At 40.8% G+C, this 14533-nt stretch overlaps 1 long non-coding RNA gene across 4 annotated transcripts in view; it reads right to left on the reverse strand.

The window, feature by feature from the left end:
- Positions 1 to 14533, reverse strand: part of LOC134166399 (uncharacterized) — a 290152-nt gene that overhangs the window by 35522 nt on the left and 240097 nt on the right. For 3 of the 4 annotated variants that reach the window (XR_009965854.1, XR_009965856.1, XR_009965855.1), the window contains exon 8: positions 10708 to 11110. The exons of the other annotated variant lie outside the window; for it this stretch is intronic. This is a non-coding gene — a long non-coding RNA (uncharacterized LOC134166399). The remainder of the gene's footprint in view (positions 1 to 10707; positions 11111 to 14533) is intronic. 4 annotated transcript variants of the gene reach the window in all.

Genomic DNA, 14533 nt, shown 5'->3' on the forward strand with positions numbered 1-14533 from the left:
TCTGCTAACATTAATGTTTATGCATGCATTTAATTCTCCTCACCTGAGTGCAACTGTGCATGTGCATTTGCAGAACTGGGGCCAAAATAATTAGAGTTTATACAAGACTTGAGACAGGGAAGTATTCCATTACCATGATGAATCCTTTAAGAGTGTTATAAAACAGTCAATTTCTCAGAATTAAATAGAATATTTGTTGCTAATCAAAGGTGAATAGTCTATATTTAATAGCATAAGAATATATAATATTTAACAGCTCCATAATCCATGGTTATTTTTATTTCACTAATGTTTATTGCAAATGGAAGAGAGAGAATGAGAAAGCCTTCCCTTATACTATCAGAGACACTTGGGTTACATTTTTACATTAGGTGGCACTAATACCCTATTAACTGGTATTAATGTAATATGCAGGAAGACTTCAATTTCATAAAGCTAATGTATAACTGTTACACTTCACAATGCATATAGTACAGTACTAAATGCAGGCTTTTCTAGAACTTACTTATACAAGTTATAATAACCTTCAGATGTTCTTTAGCACAACCAAGTCAGATCACGTTTTGAGATGTCGGGCAGTTTCAGAACCCTGGACCAGTCTCAGATGTCCAGTACATGTCTCTGTCCACTGCCACCATAAGGAATTGGTGTTAAATCAGATAATTAACTAATCTTCAATGGGATAGGTAGTAGAAAACAATTGCCAAGGGTACTATTTGCATCCAATTACAAAGTACCTTTTTATTACACACTAAAAGAGTTTCCTATCAATCAATTAAAAGGTGCAAAAGAATGTCATCTGCTGTAAAGAGTGATGTGGCACATACATATCGCAGTAAAGATGTCAAGTCTTGGTAAGCTTCACTACTGAGTTCACTGGGTTAGGGTCTGCGATTCCCTTCTGCAATGCAGCACATGCCCTGCCAAGCCCAGGCAGGGAGCTTGGTGAGCCACAGTAGAACTCCTGATTTCAGGTAAGTCACACTGGGATGGCAGGAAGGGGGAACCAAGAGGCAATCCTTTCAAAAAATACAGTAAGAGATGGCTGTACAGGCACGGTATTGCAACACTGAACCCTCTTAAGACCAGCTCCTGCATGGCAAGTACCTAAAGTGAGGTGTTAGCGTTGCCTGCCTTGTGTCTGGAGTAACTTGGGCACATCATGTGCTAGACAAGCTCACAAAGTGCAGGCTGGGCACAGTGGTTAGGAGTCTATAAATCCTGTAAGCCTGCTTCATGAAATGAAGCAGCACTAGGCTCCAAGCAGCAGGTCTGAGCACAAACATCATTTTATCCATGTAAGGATATCTGTAAAACAACTGTGACTTATTGTCCAAGTTTGATTTTGATTTAAAAGTCAAGTCCTCTATTTGCACCTGCTGATTCACATACTTCAGAGAAACCCAGGCACAGTGAACGGTGTCACAGACTGCTTGCCGTTCCCTGTTTAAACATACACGTGCTCCTACACATCTAAAGGCATTAGTGCTTTTCCACGGCACCTAGCACACAGGAAGGTGGGAAGCTGAGCATTCTTAAAGGCATTACTTAAGCGTGTCACCTGCCAAGGGTTCAAAGAAGTCAGATGGGCCCCCATTTTACAATCACATTTTTCATTAGCTGTACTGCACAACCCATCACCTCGTGGCTCCCAGCTCGGTGGCATTTTGTTACCGTGCACGGTGTTTGCTATTGATAACTGCCAGGTTAATTGCTCAGGAGAGTCGTGAGTTCTACTTGCCAGCACTAACCCTGGAAAATAACTGACAAAGCTGTGGGGTGGCTTTTTACAGGGAAGCCTTTTAAGGGTTTCATGCATCAGGTGTGAGAAATCTCAAGAAGGTGCGGAAATGAACAACTGATACAAATCAGAGGAAATGGCTTTTCTGGAAAGTACATCCCAGAAAATGTGCACAATTAATTAGAAGGAGAATTATTAAGGGGAGAATGTGTGGAATTTTCTTTCTGGCAAAGCCCATGCTAACACAGACCTGAAGAAAAGACAATAAAATAAAAGAATCAAGATTAACTTATTTCATTTCAACTTTTTTAGAAGGATTTGTGGTTAATTCACTGTTCAAACTAACTAGAAGAGTTTTACAGAGCAAAGAGCATCTCCCGGCCAAGTCTAGCTCCCTGCTGGAGGCAGCAATCCGACAACAAGGATACATTCCCACACACTACCTTACCCCAAGCCAACCATCATGGGTAGCAGATGTTCAGGTATTCAGTTATCAAGCCTTCCCTTCTGCTGGCTTCTGCCACTGTGCCAGCAGCCTGGGGAGGTGAGAAGCAGAGAGCTGGTAGGCAGCATGTCAAAGACACACACAGGGCTTCCTAAATCAGAATCAGCACTTCTCTGCAGTGGTTTTCTTTCCTTAGGTGGTCAGCATTTTTAAAGGTTTGACCCTACTGTTTTCTACAGAATCCATTTTCTTTTCTCCTAAGCTTTTAAAAATTTTATCAGTTTCCTATGCTGCCTATTTCAAGGAATTCCTGTTTCAAAGGGTGTTTATTTTGCTGACAGGTAGGCATTTGACCAGATATTCTTCTGGTGTATTATAACCTATTCTGCGTACAACCACATTTCGAGTTGTGAGGCTGGTTTTACATTTACAGTGATTTCCTTGTCAAATATCCCCCAACCAGAGAGAAGGAATTATCTAGCATTGTTTCTAAAGGCAGTTAGTTTCCACGTTGGATCTTCCCCGCGTTGCACCTACTCCAGTATTTGGGTTTTCAGGTAACTTCAAAAAACAAGTGTTTGGATTGTTTTCCAAGAGTTGTCTGGTTGGTTTCCCATAATTTGCTGGGACTTGATTTAAAGTTAGTTGTAATGAACTATGTAACTGCAATAGTACTGGGAGCATTTCCCACCAAAGTCAAACGGATACAGGTTTAAACAAGGTTAACCTAAGAAATTAACAGTGTGCAATGCAGAGTGAGGAATAAAATAAAAACTATTGAGGAAGAAGTGCTTGGAAACTGAAGATGTGTTAGGTAAGGTAAACAAAATATTGTATAATAGGTCTACCTGAGCTTTGCTTGGTATAGATTTTTGCCTTTATAGGCTTGGTCAACCTAACAGCATGCACTTCATGTGGAACAAACTCATGTTTGGGTTGAGTGTGAGCAAGATCCAAAATCAAAGCCCCTTTTATTTTTTTTCCTGGTTTGTGCTTTAGTATCATTGACAACGTTAATTTCACATCTATATTGGAATGTCATATTAGAGCAATAAAGGGGTGTTCCATTTTCACAGCTGGCATTTTCAAGTGAACTGTTTATTATAATAGAAGGGATTTTATTGTAATAGAAGGGATTTCATGTGGCTTGTGTAAGAAAAGTAAAATGCGGTGAAGGTTGGGAGGAAGCTGGGACAAGACAGCTCTGTGCAAATTATAGTTAAACCTAAGCCAAAAGCCTACATTTGAATATCAGGATCTCTTTACATTCCAGAGCTTTGAAGAATAGCTAAAAATTCCTACATAAACCATCCTAAACTCTCCTTAGGGCATTACTGAACTCCATTTGAATATTTGTAGCTTATGTCTATCATCTTTGCTATGAACACAATGATAACCGACTTTAACTGGCACTGAAGTGTTTTTCTCAAATCTGTGGCAGGCTTATACACATATGCATCTTTGCCTTCTCCTTCCTGGAGCTGCAGGAACCTCCTCAGTCAGGTTTCCCACTGCTCTGTATCCAGTAAAAAAGGCATGTGAATTTTGCAACCCACCACAAAAACCAAGGAGATGAGCTTCTGCCTTTGTTTTAAATGGCTGCAAGTAACTTTTGAAAGCCAGGTACATACAAAACAAACCAGGAGTGCAAGTCCTGCTGTGCTGTTGGTGATTGTGGAATGACACGAGAGAAGAGCAGCAAAGGGAGGCTGAATGGAGAGCATTGTGGCAGGTGTGATTTACAGTTTGGGAAACCTCAGACTGAAGAAGAACTGAGCTTGCCCTATTTAGCATACCAAGAAATGTGGCAGGCTCTTTTTGCAGGGGAGGGGAGGAGTGGGGAATGAGATGCTGAGAAGAAATTTCACTGATGTACTGAATTTCATCAATTCATTGAATTACATCATTTCATTATATTAATAATATATTAATATACTATTCGTATTATTAAATTCATATATTAAATTATAATATTATACTGTTATGCCATACTATTATATTAATGATTACATATTTTGCATATGCATTATTATATTACATTGGATTATTATATTGAATTATATTATTATATTGCATTAATTATATTTTATCCACATATTGAATAACACCATTTCGTTGATGTATTGCTGAATGAAAAGGAAATACTGGTTATTGAGAGCTCTGTAACAAAAAAGATACCAAATGGCTTGAAGTAAAGACAGACTGATTGTTCACTAATGATAACATGCACATGGGGAGACTGCTAAGAGTCTACCAACAGTCTGATTTTACTTCTTTATGACAAGACTGGACACTTCTCTAGAAGATATACCTTTGCCAGATACCAAAGAAGTTTTCATCAAACCAAGTATTTTTGCCCTATAGAAGACAAAAATGTTACAGTTCATGATAGATGAGGATTAAGATAAAAGCTTTAATGCTTTCTTCTGTATTAAAAAATATTGATTTCGGAGTAAATACATGAAGAACAGCACATTTTCTTACATTCATTGCTGATGGCATAGGAAGCTCAGCTATCATGCATGAGAAACTACACTGCAGCCAAAGAAAATACCCAGAATAACTGTAAATCAGAGTCAGGAGTTAGCAGATGTTGCATTTTAATACAGTAATGTGAGCTGAAAGGAAAAGCTATAGGAAGCAGAATATCAACAAATGTTTTTTCTCTCCCATGCTGTATCTCCCCTCATAGTCATTCATTGCAAGTATTAGAAGAAATCTCTTCTGCCCTATTTGCTGTGTTTAGGCTTTTGCACAAAAGCTGCTCTGAGGTGTGTGAGGTCCATCATAAAGTCTGAGTAAAGGCTTGTGAGTATAGTAGGAGGGATGTTACTTATAAGTTCGGTCCTTTAAAATGTTTTTAAAACTTGTAAGATGCTCCACCCACCCAAACACTGAATGTGTGTTAATGTAAGCAGTACCAGAGCACTGAGTGATGAAACGATAGTGGATGCTGTGTTCACTGGTGAAGGGAATGACACGATTTGTGCTGCCCCAAGGAGGGGCCAGCACAGGTCTTGCTAAGAGTGTGAGAAATGCAGCTATAATGTACCAACAGAGTGACATTAAGGGAAATTAGATTTTGTATAGTGGGAAAAGCAAGTATGAGAAGTGGCTATGGGAGCATTTGGAATGACTGGCCATTTTGCACTCATGGCTGGGGTGATGTCTGCAGCGTGCTTTTTAGGAGTACAGCAAAACCCTGTGCGCATAAAAAATCAGCATTTCTGTGTCCATACAGTAAGTGTCTGTGTGAATGACGACTGTGGAACAGCTTGTACACTATTCATTTATACCCTAAACCACAAATTCTTAGGTCACCATGTACACTTGCACTGCCTTCCAGCCTTCAGAGTGCCTGGAAGAGCTGTCCTCAACAGGTGGACACTGGCTGTGATGAAATGACACTGAGAAATGTGAGAGGTGGCAAAAGAGAAACTATCACTGCAGTCCCACACTCAGTCCCCGACAACACTCATTAACAGCACCAACATGGATACAGAACACATTAAAACCAATAATTCTTTACATATAACACCCCAAGAGTAAATGACCACTATCAGTGGAAGGCAGCAGGAAAATCAGACTCATTTCTATTTCTGAATAGTTTACCCCATCAGGGATAGGGCTTTATTTGACTCTGGACAGCAGCAAGGGCAATGCTGCTGCCCTGCTTTCTAGTTCATCTTGTGCTCTCTATAAACATTATGCCAATAGCCAGCTATTGTCATGAGCAGGACTAGATAAACGGTGATGTGAAGAGTATATTGACACTCCTATCCACACGTCATTTCCTGCTTAAGTCTGCCAGAACAGGGTAAGATGGGGCAAAGAAAGAAGTCAATATTATGTACACCGAACACAACGTTACATTTGAATCACTTCATCTCACCTATATACGGGGCTACACAAGGACTCATAATGCACTCAAATTTTGTGTTGCATCTCTATTGAAAACAAGTTTGGATTGGAATGCTATTCCAGATATGAAAAGGCATTTTACTGAACAAGCTCTAGTATCGTTATTTTAATTATAAGAATAGTTAATTTTATGTATTGCTTTACCATGCAGCAATAGCGGTATCTTCTCCTGTTCTGACGCCTGTTCTCTTTAACTTCCTTTCCATGTCATCTCTTCATTTTCCTTTCTCTGGCCCATCTCCTCCTTACCATTACCAAGCAATGGAAGTTAACAACGTAAGGGAAGGTCTCAGCCCTGCCTTACTGTTGTCAGGCTGTGGCAGACCTTCCCCAGCTGCCTGCTGGTGCTGGCACAACTGACGCTTTGAAGGGGGAATGTTGTGCTTAAAAAGTCTTGTTGCACTGCTACATTAAAACTCAGTATCCAGATTACTGTTAGGTTACCAGCAGTGGTAATCTCACAGCAGCATGTGAACTACCATACAAGCAACATGCAAAACCTGCACACATCAAAGTCCAAGAGCCCTCTTGCAATGCCTGCGTAAAAAGCATAGAACTAACATATTCCCATGGTGCATGCTTTAAGTCTATGTGGGCAACGCAATTCATTCCTCAACTTCTCCTGCGGTGGACTTTTCCAGTAGGAAACAGCACTTTTGAATATCGATTCAGTGTTTGTGTTTGGAGTGGAACATCATTGAGAAGTACAACTTCACCTTCTTACTGCTACAATAAATGCAAGAACCCTTGCCTTTCCTCTGGCCTGATAGTATCAAATCAATATTCCCCAGGTAGAGATCTCAGTGATAGGCTTAGTTCCAACATTATTTTTTATTATTTCTTCCTTTTAACCTTTGTGAGAGATGGAAATTACATCAGTGCATCAACCTGGATCACTGTGCCTTAAATCAAATCTTTCTGCTCTGTATTCTCATCTGATGTGCAAAGTTTTATTTGACTGTCTGGAATTTATAACCATGTTTCTGCAGAGCTCTCACGACCTAAGCCACAGCTTCAACTTATTGTTAGAGTAATAGCAAAGAGCCAGGTAAGAGCTGTGGCAGCTAAAAGATGTGTCTTGCTCCAGAACAAACAAAATACCCAGGGCCTGCAGCCTCTCTGATAAGAGAAGCGGTTTCCTGCCCTCCACATGCTGATTTAGACGGTGACACGGAAAAGCTCTGAACTGAAGGATATTCTCCACGTCCGAAGTTTTGGGTGACATGGTTTAGTGTGAGGTGTCCCTGCCCATGTCAGGGGGGTTGGAACTAGATGATCTTAAGGCCCTTTCCAACCCTAACTATTCTATGATTCTGTGAGGGCAATGCCTCCATAAACAGTGTGGCTCTTTGCATTTCCAAGTGCATAAAAAACATGGGCATATTTATTTCAAAGTATGGTGAAGGATAATGTATCATGAATCACTGTTATATCACTAAGGAAACACATATATTTATTAGTTCCTAGCATGTCTGCAAGGGCTATACAAATGTCACGTGGGGCAGAATTACTGTGGTTCAAATACAGATGTATCTGGAGTAGACACATGCATGAGAGCAAAGAAATACTGCAAACCAGTTCAGGAAATCAAATAAAGAAGGGAAAAGAAGCTGTAAAGTAATTGAAACTTCAAAGGTAATGTAGGCAGGGAAAATTTAATTACCCAGTTTAGAACATGACCAAGGCACATCTGATTTATAGTCCTCCTTGGTGAAACCTGCTGAGGGGAAGTTAATCAGTGTTAGGGGCCAGGATGTGGTTGCAGTAATCTGGAAGTCCAAAATACTCAATGTGAATAATGGGGTAAGGTGCAGCACTGATTTTGGCTGTGGAGGAGGAGGGATTGACAGCACTGATTACTTACCCATAAATACCATGTCCTAAAAATGTGATGGGTTTTCCTTATCAGCTCTCCTATCAAGCTACTAACAAGGGTAAAGGCTGACTCAGCTTAGAAATCACGGTAAGACCCTAACTCAAGGAGATGTGACAGCAGGTATCGTTTTATATTATTTTCAAATGGCTTTGGCTCCTTACTCAGTCTCTGCCCATCCTTTGCCAACACAGCTATGTTCACTGTTGAAAGAATGAAACAGGATTTCTTCATCAGGTTGGCTGTATTTTCATTACACTGTGCTCTCAGCTCCTGAGCTCTGGATAATTGTTGCTTCCTTATTGAGAACATACATAAGAAATCTTTAAGCCACACCTCAGACAATCCTGAAATACTTCCCCAAAATGCAGCTTTCTCTAATGAAACTGCTAAGCGTGTGACTTCTGTCTCCGAAGGCAACCTCCCTTTCCAACAGGGAATGCTCTCCCAGGAGTTGACAGGGACACGTCATCCCTCTGCCACGTGCACGCAGGGCAGTTTTGTGCGGTAAGCACAAACTTTGCCAACTTTTTCCCCATTGTAAGTTGATTGCATGTGTTATGTGTGGATCTTCTGTCAGTCTGTGAGGTCAGCATGCCAGATGCTAGCTTCCAGGATAAAATCATCACTGTAACCGTGCTGCTGACTTTGCAAACATATAGTGTACACACACTGCTTTTTGTCACTCCTGCTCAAGACAGTTTATCTTATTTGCCCCGTACAATTAATCCTTGTGAATAAAAAATTAATGCAGAAATAAACTCAGAGTCCTTTCAAAGTCCTTAATTAAAGAATTTGAACACTACCAACTTAAACACCAGGCTTGCAGTTTAAGTTCGTAGTCTTTTACCCAGTATACCCAGTAATATCAATATCACGGGAAATACTATTTCTTTCTTCTTCCCTATGCTACAGTTCACATACTTCTACAATCCTGTGGTAAATTATATCTGGAGGAAATGGAGTGGGAAATGCCTTCTCAGTCTCTTTGACATTATAAAGAACATTCAGATGGGAGCACACCAAAAAAAAACCCCAAATGAAACACACACCAAAAAATCAAATCAAAACACAGCCACCTTTTTCCTTTTTTTTCTCCCAAAATAATTATTTGTTAGAAAAAAACCAACCTGTCAGCAAGACAGCGTAAGCTGAGGCAATATTTAAGTACAGTTATCCCGGTATAAAGGCTCGGTATACAAAAAAAAGCTAATCTGAAATCTTTTAGATGAGCATTTCACAACTTCAGTCCAACTATTTGTGGCATTCACTTGTAAACATACTCTAATAAGCCAGCAGAATATTAGGCAAAGAAAAATGTAAACATTCCCAATTATTTGTCACTTTAAGCTACCCACACTTTTCCAGCCAGTGTATTAAAACCCTCAAAATTACAAGTTGGATTGCCTATGGGAACGGCTATGAAAACAGACTGCAAAACCTCAAGTATGTTATAACTTTTTGCATATATACCCAACATACACTGGTGTAAAAAATTACTGTGTGCTGGTAACTTGGTAAGACAATTCTGCAGTTAAGCGGAGCTAAGCACTGAAAACGCAAGCTAAAATACTAATTCCAAAAAACCCTCTGATTAAAAGACATCTAAGTTTCCTACTTTTGGAAATGCACCATCCACTCACTCCTCTTACATGCAATAAACAATAATGCTTTAAAATTAGGGTGTAGTACTCTTTGCTGGTTTAGATTATGAGATTTTAGGCAACCTTTATTTCATCCTCCTCCCCAGCCCTGTGATACTGTTGTTTGTCTGCATCGTGGCTCTTGCACAAAATGCATTCTTTTTGGGTAGAGCTAACCCAGAAGACATGCACTAGCAGCACATACAATGCACTCCAATTGCAAATGGATGCTCAGTACATGCAAGGCAGTCTGAACTAACAAAACCTGAAAAAGCCCGAAACGTGGCACTCTCACTACTAATTTCACTCTGCAAGTACATTCCTCTCAGCCCATGCTACTAGATAATCCAGTCATTGCACCCATTTCGGAAACACTTGCCATGCATTGTGAGATTCAGTAACTGGGGGTAGCAAAATTCCTGTTGAATTATTATAATAAAAGCATCCAAACTTTCAAGTCTGACAGCTAACAAATATCAACATTACAACTTCTTCTAGACAAAAGCTATTTTTGAAGGACAGAAGCAAGTACAATGGTCAGGGATGTGTTAAGTTGCAGCTACGTGTATTTGGAGGATTGCAGAGTAAGGACTCAGTATCAGCATTACCTTTAAACTAGACAGATTTTGACAATGGCTATGCCAGCTACGATGTACTGCTGTGAATTACAGCACAAACTGACTCCACTTGGCAGAGCTCCTGGGTATGGAGTATAGCTTGACTTGTGTCTATGCTACTGCCACTTCACTGTCTATGGTTTTTCAAGTTAGTTAAAGCGAACACATTCCACTTTTACCTTTGAAACACTATGCTGGTACCCCCAAATCTGAGAGGAAAGCAGAGACAGTTTGAAAAAGGCATGAGGACAGTAATGCCAGTCAAGAGAAGCATACAGGGAATGATGCAGAGGTAGCTTTCTTCACGTTTTAATCTTTTTAATAAGTAAGAACACGTCAGTTAGGCAAAAAATGCAAATCTGCCTTCACTTGCAAAATCACCTGATTTTTACCCTCTTAACTGACAGCACGTGAAACAGCCCTAAGACCAATACTAACCTTATTTGCCAATGATTTTTCACACTTACCAAGAGCAGAAAGGACTGCTTAAACCTGCAGCTGTTGTGATGCAGCTTCATCGCATGCATGTGAACATTCGCTTTGCCTAGGGTCTCTGCAACTGTGGAAGAGTCTGCGTCGTATCCTCTAATAAGGAAACAAGGGGGTTTTACATCAGTGGGCTGGAAAATATCTGCTGTGAAAACAGTGTTCCCTTTTCCTCTGCCTTGCAATTGAAGCATTACCTCTTTACACATCCACTCAGCACACAGCTGCAAAGAACACTTTCCTACTGCAGCTCGCTTTCTTTGGCACAGATTTCCTCTTCGCCTTGAGTGAGAGTTTAGGCGTGGGTAGGATCTATTGCCTTTCCATTCATGGGTGTAATCCAAGGGTACGATCCAAAAGATGTTCCCATATAAAAGTCAGCTGCTGCTTGAAAAACAAAGCAACATAAAATGTTGAAGACTAAACGAACAGGAAAGTACTTAACTGCACTACACACTCCCTCTGGAAGATGCCTAAAATAACCCTCCAAGCAACAATATGCAGTTTTGCACGTTTTAAAAACTTTCCCATCACTACAGCATTTGACCCCATCACTCGTCCAGAAGGCTGCCTCCCTTGGCACAGCCCTTCTGCCACAGGCAGCCTCTGAGCCTGAGGAGACACATGTTTGGAAAGGTCACTGCAGGGAAGCTAAGCTGGAGCAGAAACTGCAGCTGCAATGACAGTAATGGACATTCACGTTTCAACTGGCATGAAATTCCAGCTGCATTTTTTAATACAGTTTCAGTGAACACTCTTGTTTCTTGACGAAAACCACCCACCACCAACCTGCTGTTCCTCCACTGCCTGGATGAGATCTCTCAAATAATTAGAGCTGACACTATTGTGAATTTAAAAAACAACTATAAATATAACAACCACAGAGGGGCACGAACTTTTAATGGGTGTTAAAAGTAGTAAAAATAGTAATGGCAGACCGGGTAAATCCCATGTTAATCCGTGGGCAGACACTGGCATCCTTTGAAGTCAGTGGGAGTTTTGCATGCCTTAACTTCGCCCTGAGAAGTTATGATTTTTTTTACCTCTGAAAGAAATTTCGCATTCATATCATTCAATAAAAGTGTTTCATTCCAAAAGCAATTTTAGTTGGTACCATATTGAACTGTAATTAAAGATTTATGATCCTATTAAAAGGTAATGGTGTAGTTAATCCTTAATAATAACGCGCTTCATAGAAGTTCAGTGTCGCACACAAAGCTGAGCGCAGTTGATGCGTTCCACGAAGTATTTACTGTGCTTTCCAAGTGTCAGCAAAGAGTGCATCGCTCCAGCCCTCCTTCAAACAACAATCTATACAACTGCGGAAGTAACCTACCAACCCCAGACACTGCTTATCTTTTATGACCTATACATCTACACTGATGTTACCTTTATTGCATCTTCATTTACACGATTAGCATACAGATAATCCTACTGTATTTCACACAGCTCCATTGGGATGATAGTGACAGAATTGGGGCTGGATTCAACATAAGCATGAGAGAATCTGAAATCTGATATGATACATGAACTAGGAAAAATGCGCTACCCCGCAAAAATAATGTAGTGTGACTGCTAAATTTAAACACACAAATTACCACAAGCCTTAACACTGAACATAGGTATGTGCCTGGTTGCTTTTCTGTTATCATAATTCACATACCATTGAATCTGTGAGAAATTCTGTGATTCAAGACAAAAAATACATGTGATGCATTTTTTTTAATTCTCTTTTTAAATTCTCTCTTTACACATAATTTTAAGGAAAAAACAAAACCGCTCTGTGGGCCATATAAGAATCCAAAGTACCTCCTCTTTCATTTTCTGGTCATGTAAAGCTCGTCTTTAGCTTCAGCTGATGTCATGCAGGAGGTGATCCTGCCCCTCTACCTGCTCTCGAGAGATCTCACTTGGAGTACAGTGTACAGTTCTGGTGTCCTCAACATAAAAAGGACATGGAACTGTTGGAACAAGTCCAGATGAGGCCATAAGGATGATCAGGGGACTGGAGCACCTCTTGTATGAAGACAGGCTGAGGAAGCTAGGGCTGTTCAGCCTGGAGAAGAGAAGGCTGCATGGAGACCTCATAGCAGCCTTCCAGTATCTGAAGGGGGCCTATAGGGATGCTATAGGGACTCTTCATTAGTGATAGGACAAGGGGTAACGGGTTAAAACTTAAACAGGGGAAGTTTAGATTGGATATAAGGAAGAAGTTCTTTACTGTAAGGGTGGTGAGGCACTGGAATGGGTTGCCCAGGGAGGTTGTGAATGCTCCATCCCTGGCGGTGTTCAAGACCAGGTTGGACAGAGCCTTGGGTGCCATGGTTTAGTGTGAGGTGTCCCTGCCCATGGCAGGGGGGGTTGCAACTGGATGATCTTAAGGTCCTTTCCAGCCCTATCTATTCTGTTGGTTCCGAGCAGCTTTAAAAGCTTGTTTTGAAATTCAGCCAAACTTCCTGCAAACCACATAGGAGCCAAAAATGGCCCATGTAAGTAGATAATACAAATAGTGCAAATGATTTTTACTGTAACTGGTTATGCAAAGCTGTTTTGACCATTATTCCACAAACAAAAAACACTGCCCTAATATGCCCTTAGGGTACATAAAGGGAAGCAGTTGTGCATTTTGTTCAACTCCAGAAAAGAAACAATGCTAAATCATTGTAGTTATTGGCAACAAAACTGTTGAGCTTACCGCTATGTAACGTATTTCTTAAACTTGTACTGTGCTTCAAGATACCTCATACCCCTCAAATAATTCATAAACCACTTCCCTCCATTTGCATTTCTGAATTACTAGTAGTCACTAGAGTGACTTTTCTGCCTGCACTACATGCCATAGCTGCTTTTAGGTTGGTGGGGAGGGTTTCAGCTGTGTCACTGACTGTAGCCAAAGCAGTCATATAAACGTGATGAGCGTTTGCACTGTTTTATCCCCCCCCCCCCAGCTGAAAAGCTAAAGCCATTCCCTGCATCCACCTCTGGAGGACTTTCTGCTCCCTGTTTTAGGATGAGACAATGGAAGAATGAACCACCATGGTAACTGGTCCCGCACTGGCACTTCCCTGCCCTGGGAGGTGATGCTAGAAGGGATAAGAGATTTTTCTAGGAATATCCATAATGATTTGGATTGTGCCCTCAGTTCCCATTGTATTTTAGCCACCCACGCATAGAAAACGTGGTGCTTGGTTCATTTCACACATATCCCCCCCTGCCCTGAGACAGTCTGCAGCAACCACCTAAAGTAAGAGAGAGGAACGATGAATCCTTCGCTGTGTTTCATCTCACACAGCAGGACACAGGATCCCAGTGACAGTTAAAAACAAATGGTCGCTGCTGCTGGCCGACCATAAGTGCAATACAAATAAAGTGTCTGCCTAGGAATTCAAATAATTTCTTTCCAACTTGCACTCATTATCTGCTATCCCTTCAGAGCAAATGTGAAACTAAAATGGTATCTTAACAGCTGTTCAAAGGAAGCCGTTTGAGGAGTGAGGAATGTCGCTGACAATCTCAGCATGATACTTCCTTTACCCCATAGAATATGATTTTGAAAGAGATGAAATACTGCTTTGAAGCGAGAAGAGCTGCAGCAAGTTGCTGTTTGTGTGAGAGGGACTCTGCTCTCCTACCTGCTGTATCTGAGGAATGCTGAGGCATTCCTGTTGCAGCGCAGCTCCCCCCAATGCCCTCTGAAGAGACTCATGAAATGGATGGCACCTGCAGTAAAAGGCTTTACCCAGATGAGTCAATGCCTGATTCAAGTGTCGCAATGAGAGTCTGTTATGGGGAAGAATGTGCAAATAT

Source organism: Pezoporus occidentalis, unplaced genomic scaffold (genome assembly GCF_034315485.1).
Source record: "Pezoporus occidentalis ecotype Australia unplaced genomic scaffold, CSIRO_AGI_Poc_V1 ctg26, whole genome shotgun sequence".
Classification (NCBI taxonomy): Eukaryota; Metazoa; Chordata; class Aves; order Psittaciformes; family Psittacidae; genus Pezoporus; species Pezoporus occidentalis.